A 7129-nucleotide genomic window follows, 5' to 3' on the forward strand; every position below is an offset into this window, starting at 1 on the left:
TTTACTGATACAAAATACATACAAGCCGGAGTTGTCGACCAGTTCAGGGTGTAGTCTGCCTTTCGCCCATTGTCAGCTGGGATAGGCTCCGGCACCTCACCGCGACCCTGTACAGGATAAGCGGTGTGAAGATGTCACATGTGTTTTAACATCAAAATGTCTGTTAAGATCCTCTCTGCCCCCCTGAATAAATTGTTTAAAAAAATGTGGAAAAATAAATCAAGAACAAGATACCAACAATTCCACATTTTTTTCTCTATTGTTAAACACTCCATGAATCTTAATTTTCAACAGCTGAGATAAAGTTGTCAGTTGGAACAATCACCTCTCCCCTCTCCCTCACCCCCCTCTGTTGGCAACCATCGCCCTAACGCTCTCTGACTCTGGTCATTCTGGTAATGTTTCAACATGCCTTCAAAATAAGATACAGATAAACCACAAAAATCAATATAAAGTGCATGAATTTTACTCACTATAACGCTAATGGGAGCCCTTAGCTTGTTTCTCTGTCACGAGATGGTCCCATCTGGGGATAATGGGAGACAATGACACCACAAGTGTGTTGCTTGTGTCCAGTCTACGCCGCTGTTTTGTTTTGGGAGTTGTCACTGCCGAAAACCTTGCTTAACACAAATAGGATGTTGGAAATGGCAACAGGGTTTGTGGCAATCTGTGGGTAATCTGCCATGACTTTAACACGAAAATGCCCAGGGGTTTTTTTACAACTTTTTTTCCCAAGACATCATTTGTAGGATGGTACCAAACTTTCTCCAACTCATCTGAAAATCTTAACGTATTCTCTTGACATGCATAACTCCACCGACATCATTAAATACACCATTAAATAAAATATTACAAAGAACCAAAATTTAGGGGTCAATTTTTATTAAGATATCACCTTCACAGCCCAAATCATTACAAAACTCGGTTCCATGTGGTTCACAATTAAGCAGCTAACTTAACTTCGTATTTTCATATTCAAACTCTGAAAGTTCTTGCTGTAAAGCAGCAACTCCTAACCAGTCTTCTGCTGTCATCAAAATGTCTCTGTTCTAAAATATGTTGCAGATTACAATTGCCCTCCAGGCTGGACTCGGCTGAATTCCCGCTGTTTAATCTTTAAAAATGAGAGATTAAGATTTTCTCTTGCCGAGGTACAATATTTGCTGACCTCCCACACATTAGTAGTCGATTGCACATGAACTGAAACTGAAAAACAAAACTTACTTTTCTCCTGTTAACTTTGTAATTTACTAACCCTGTTTTCTTCCAACTAGACTGTCTGTAACATGCTTGGTGGAAATCTGGTTTCCATCCACAATGATCTGGAAAATGAAGTAGTTCGACACTTGATTCTGGCAGGGGCTGGATTTTTCTAACGCTCTTGGATTGGCCTCCATGACAAGATTGAGGTAAAATATTTGGTAATACACATGCTGTAACTCAGCTGCACTTTGTGCAGATTGTTTCTTCCACAGAAAATTATGTCTCTGATAAATTAGGCACTCACCTCAATTCACCACTCAGTATGCCTTCATTTTACCTACTCCAGTGGCTCTTGAATTTTTTCCACCAAGTACCACCCCAAAAAAGACCCAGCTCTCCACATACCATCCTCATGACGAATTTTAAGTTACAGTATTGCAGTATGCACAAGTGTTCACAAAAAAAAACAAGGCAATTAATAATTAATGCAGATGTTGTGAAAGCACTAAACAAATAAAGATTATTATATTGTATTAATATTAGTTAATACTTATTGTTCGGAATGCAAGATACTAACGTTATGCAGTTTGGCGCGGCCAATCCAATGGCTGTCCCGTAGGCCAGATGCGAGGTTCTTGACGGGGCCACTCAGGTGGGCGACCAGAGGGCCACACGGGATGAAGGCAGCCTCAGGCCTTGCGCCGCCGTAGCAGAGTCAGAGAGCAGCCGCAGAGCCTGCACCACCGGAGCAGAGTCAGAGCAGCTGAAGGCCTTGCGCCACCGTAACAGGATCGGAAGGAGACCGCAGAGCTTGCGCCGCCGTAGCAGAATCCAAAGGAAGCCGCAGAGGTTGCGCCGCCGGAACAGAGTCAGAGGGCAGCTGAAGGCCTTGTGCCGCCGTAGCAGGATCGGAAGGAGTCCGCAGAGCTTGCGCCGCCGTAGCAGAATCCAAGGGCAACCGCGTATATATATATATGTATGTATTCTACTCACGGGTCGGCGCGAGCAACAACTGCCGCATTGATTCACATTGTGCTGTTGGCAACAGGTCTGCGACACATGCCACGCACACATCAGGAATTGTTGCTGCTCTGATCGGTCCATTATGTCACATGTTGCGATGATATACAGTTTCCCACCACGCAGCGCGTTGCTGCTCCAAAGCAACCTAGTTTGGCAGCGGCATGGGTGTAATGTCACGTATGTGTATGTAAAGAAGCTACTCACCCACGTTCCCCCTTCCAGATCGTTTTCGCAATACAATTAAATGCATCGTCTAGTCATCTCGATCCCTTTATGGTTGTAGCATGATATCCATTGCTGTCGCTGTCTTTTTGAAGCAACGCCCCCCGATTTAGAACTTAACTGTTTCAAAACAACTTGTCTCCACGAGTATAGTCAAGCTGCGCACAGCACTCAAGGATGACTCCGGCACATCAAGGTGGAGTTCATACACTTATTCCGACGTCTTCCCTACTTCCGGAAATACGCCGTAGCAAACCTGCTGTGTAGTGGTTTGCTGGTATGCTATTATTTTGAAGGCCCGGAAGTGTGAAGGAGGTAAATTGTGGAAAATAAATAAGTACCGTATTTTCCGGACTATAAGACGCGACTTTTTTCCTAGGTTTTAAGCCATGCGGCTTATAGTCCGGTGCGGCTATTCTGTGGATTTTTCTTTTACCGCTCGGGGCGCTCTAACCCGAATTACAGTACAATTCAATACAATACATTTGCTGGATGTGACTGCAGGTGGAGGAGTTCAACAGGCGAGGGCGCTCTGCACTAGGTTATTTTTATTTATTATTTTGTGGCGCCACCCTCCTCTCCTGCGTGCAACAGTCAATAGCGCCCGTGAGTAAGCTCGCGCTAATAATAAAAACTGATCAGAAACGGTACGCAAGGTGGACCGAACCAAACATGCCATACCGAAACTTATTATTACACCCACGTTTACTGTTACACCGCTAGAATATATATATATATATATATATATATATATATATATATATATATATATATATATATATATATATATATATATATATATATATATATATATATATATATATATATATATATATATATATATATATATATATATATATAGGCTTTTTAAGGATCATTAGCTGGCTAATTTACTATTCAAACCCGCTGTGGACACGCTTCAAACACGCTTCAAAATGCGCCACTAGTACTTTACTACTTACCCAACTGCGTGTGCTTACTTCCATTGCGAGCCCCAGGGTTGGTTTTGTCATATTGTATCATGATTTGGGTCCAACAGACGGCCAGAAGTCGCATTCAACAAGTTACTTATTTATTTTTCGCACTTCCCTTCGTTCACAGCCTTCAAAATAAAAGCATACCAGTAAACCACTATACACAGCAGGTTTGCTACGGCGTATTTCCGGAAGTAGGAAAGACGCCGGAGGAGGTGCATGAACTCCACCTTGATGTGCCAGCGTCATACTTGAGTGCTGCGCGCAGCTTAATATACTCCCGGACACAAGTTGTTTTGAAACAGTTAAGTTCTAAATCGGGGGGCGTTGCTTCAAAAAGACAGCGACAACAATGGATATCGTGCCTGCTACAACCATAAAGGGACCGAGAATACTGGACTATGCATTTAATTTTATTACCAAACTAGTTTGCTTTGTAGCAACAACGAGCTGCGTGCTGCATCCTCTCTCGCCTCCTCTCCGTGTGGGAAACTGTATGTCATCGCAACATGTGACATAATGGACCGATCAGAACAGCAACAATTCCTGATGGGTGCGTGGCATATGTTGCAGACCTGTCGCCAACAGCACAATCGGTCACGTGAATCAATGCGGCAGTTGTCGCTTGCGACAACGCGGGAGTAGCAAGAAGCCTAAAGAGAAGCCTTTCACTGAGTAGGCTGAGATGAAATTTGGCCGCCTCGGGACCACGTCAAACGCATGAGGGCCGATTAGTGGGCCGGACTAAAATCCACTTCCGGCCATGCTCAGTCCAGCCCTTTTTAAAAATTTGTCAGCCCCCACCCACCCCAAAAATGGGCATCCGGCCGGGCCGGAGGGTTCGACCGGTCCGGCCGAGGGACGGACTGCCCAGCTCTGATCATTTGTAACACTCGTTTTACTGGCGATAGTGAGTGTGATTATTCAATCGAAGGTCATGGGGTGGGTAAGACAAGCACACGGAGAGGGAATAGCTTCACAACAGACTTTATTCACCTCGTTTCTTTTTTTTTTTTTGGCCAGCCCTACGTAACATGTCAACCCATACACAGTGGCCTCATCACCATAGATATTCCTTCGTCAACACAATTGCATTACAATAGTTCCCCCAAATAAGAAAGCAAATAAATCCATACAAATATGAACCTCCATATAAAAATAAATCATCTTACAATATCCTTGTATTTCCTTCTCTGGTGATTTTCTTCCCCCCCAGTCTCACAATTGAGTAAGCTACTTTGTAGAATCAAGCATCACCATAAATGTCAGGAGGCTATTACAGTATATGATGCTCAAAATGTTTTAGAGAAGTGAACAGACATATTGTGAAAATCCTTTTGTTTTTCAGGATGGAGAATTTGTATGGACTGATGGCTCACCGTTTGATTACTTTGACTGGGCTAATAACAGGCCAAGAATGGATACAAATCAAGACTGCACAGAAATTAACTTTCAAGGTATGAATGCAGTTTTGTCATTCTTAATTATTCTCATGTGATGAGTGACGTAAATCATTTATCCTCTTATGTTTTTATCTTTGAATTTTGAATATGAAGAATAGTTACCGGTATGTTGATATGTCATTGATTGAAATTGTATTCTCTTGTGCTGTAAACTTTAATGCAGGTCATCTGGTGTTGATAAATATTAAATAATCATACTTAAAGCGGAAATCAACCCCAAAATTTTCTTTACAATATATTGTATGCACCCACATTGATCAAAACACGACATTCTGATCACAATTGCGTTTGTGGAATATGAGTTAAGAAGCAAAATCCACCTGTTTTTATCCATCTCAATGGGTGGCCATTTTGTCACTTGCTGTGGACTGAAAATGACATCACAGTTCCTCAGGGCTCCGGTAACAACCAATAACGGCTCAGCTTCAGAAAACAGGTGAGCTGTGATTGGTTGTTAACTGAGCCTTGAGCAACTAGGATGTCATTTTCAGTCGACAGCAAGTAACAAAATGGCCGCCCCCTGAGATGGGTAAAACAGGTGGATTTTGCAACTTAATTCATTCATTCATTCATTATCCATACCGCTTCTCCTCACAAGGGTCACGGGTCGTATTGGAGCCTATCCCATCTGTCTTTGGGCAGTAGGCGGGGGACACCCTGAATTGGTTGCCAGCCAATCGCAGGGCACACAGAGACAAACATTGCAACTTAATTCGTATTTCATAAACACAATATTAATCAGAATATCAAGTTTAGAGTATTGGGGCTGTACACAATATATTATTGTTAAAGAAACCTTTGGGGTTGACTTCCTCTTTATGATTTTGTGTTCATTTATGTATTCTTACAGGTGACTCATGGAGTGATTTCCAGTGTAATGGTCAACGATCTTTTGTTTGTGCCAAAGATTTGAAAAACCATTAAGAGAAGCAGAGCCCCCCATCATCATTGTTTCTTTGGAACGTGCCTTTCACTTTTTTAAATGACTTGCTGTTGAAAACAACCAATTGTTCCCAGTTGTTAATTTGCAAATTAAAAAAAGACTAGTAATACTAACTTGGACACTCAAAGTATATCCAATTAATAAATCAGTCTCTTTGAGCAGGTGTGTTTTTGTATTTACTTTCTTTTTAATTCATTTAAAAAATGAAGTTGCACAGTCAGTAGCAGTTACAAATTAAGATGTGCTCCCTCATTTGCATACATTCATGTTTTCACATACATATTCTGGATATTTATCACTTTCACATACATCAGGCAACCAGCTCTGGTCCTCAATGTTCAATGTTGCCCACTCGGCATCCATTGCAGCCTGATCATCCTGGAAGGGGGATTCCCCCATCTGTGGTCCCTTCTCAAGGTTTCTCATTTTTCTCCAGATGTTTTTTTTTTAGTTTTTTCTTACCCTCCTGGGGGTTAAGATCAGGGGATGTCGTTTACATGCTATCAGCTATGGGCATGTGAAGGCCTTTGAGACTTTCCTGTGATTGAGGGCTATAGAAATAAATTTGACTTGACTTGACTACTGTTCTGACTGTTTCCCATCTCTCCCTGCTGCAACATACCTGATTCAAATGATCAGCTCATAAGTCACCTCAGCTCCATCCCCGCAACGAGGAACCACCCCCTCCCAAGCGCTGGCGCAGGGCAGCTCTCTATATAAGAAGCATGTATTCCCAAACAGACATGGTGCTTGAAGAGGCACAAAGAGTTTACATTGTCAGCCGATTCAAGTGGAGCGCAGTCAGACAAGCTACACACTACAACTGGCGACGAGGAACACCCCCCTATGAGGTTTGAAAAGAAATAGTGACTGACTGCGTTTTGGAAGCCTCTTCAACAGCCTGATCCCTCACTCAAATCTGTCCCACAAGCAACAACAATTCACTATTTTCCAGAGCTGGGCAGTCCGCCCCGGTGGCGGAACAGTCCGTTCCTCCGTCCCGGACGGACACCCATTTTTGTGGCGGAGGACAGGGGGTGACACGTTTGAAAAAAAGGGGTGGACTAAGCAAGGGTGGAGGTAAATTTTAGTCCGCCCCACTAATCAGCCCACATGCGTGTGACATGGTCGCGAGGTGGCCAAAGTTCATCACAATCTACTCGGCGAAAGGCTTCTTTAGGCTTCTTTTATAATCCCGCGTCGGCGTGGGCGACAACTGACGCATTGCATCACGTGACCGACGCATTGTGCTGTGAGACATGTTGGCGACAGGTCTGCAACACATGACGCGCACACAT

The 7129-nt window shown here is 43.1% G+C and overlaps 1 long non-coding RNA gene across 1 annotated transcript; it reads left to right on the plus strand.

The window, feature by feature from the left end:
• Nucleotides 1-1384: 1384 nt before the first annotated feature.
• On the plus strand, nucleotides 1385-5855 carry LOC147139407 (uncharacterized). Its single transcript, XR_015088775.1, has 3 exons — nucleotides 1385-1412; nucleotides 4774-4882; nucleotides 5739-5855. It is a non-coding gene; the product is annotated as an uncharacterized LOC147139407 (long non-coding RNA).
• Nucleotides 5856-7129: the final 1274 nt, after the last annotated feature.

Source organism: Filicampus tigris, chromosome 11, assembly GCF_054856515.1.
Source record: "Filicampus tigris isolate MCC_2025a chromosome 11, RoL_Ftig_1.0, whole genome shotgun sequence".
Lineage (NCBI taxonomy): Eukaryota > Metazoa > Chordata > Actinopteri > Syngnathiformes > Syngnathidae > Filicampus > Filicampus tigris.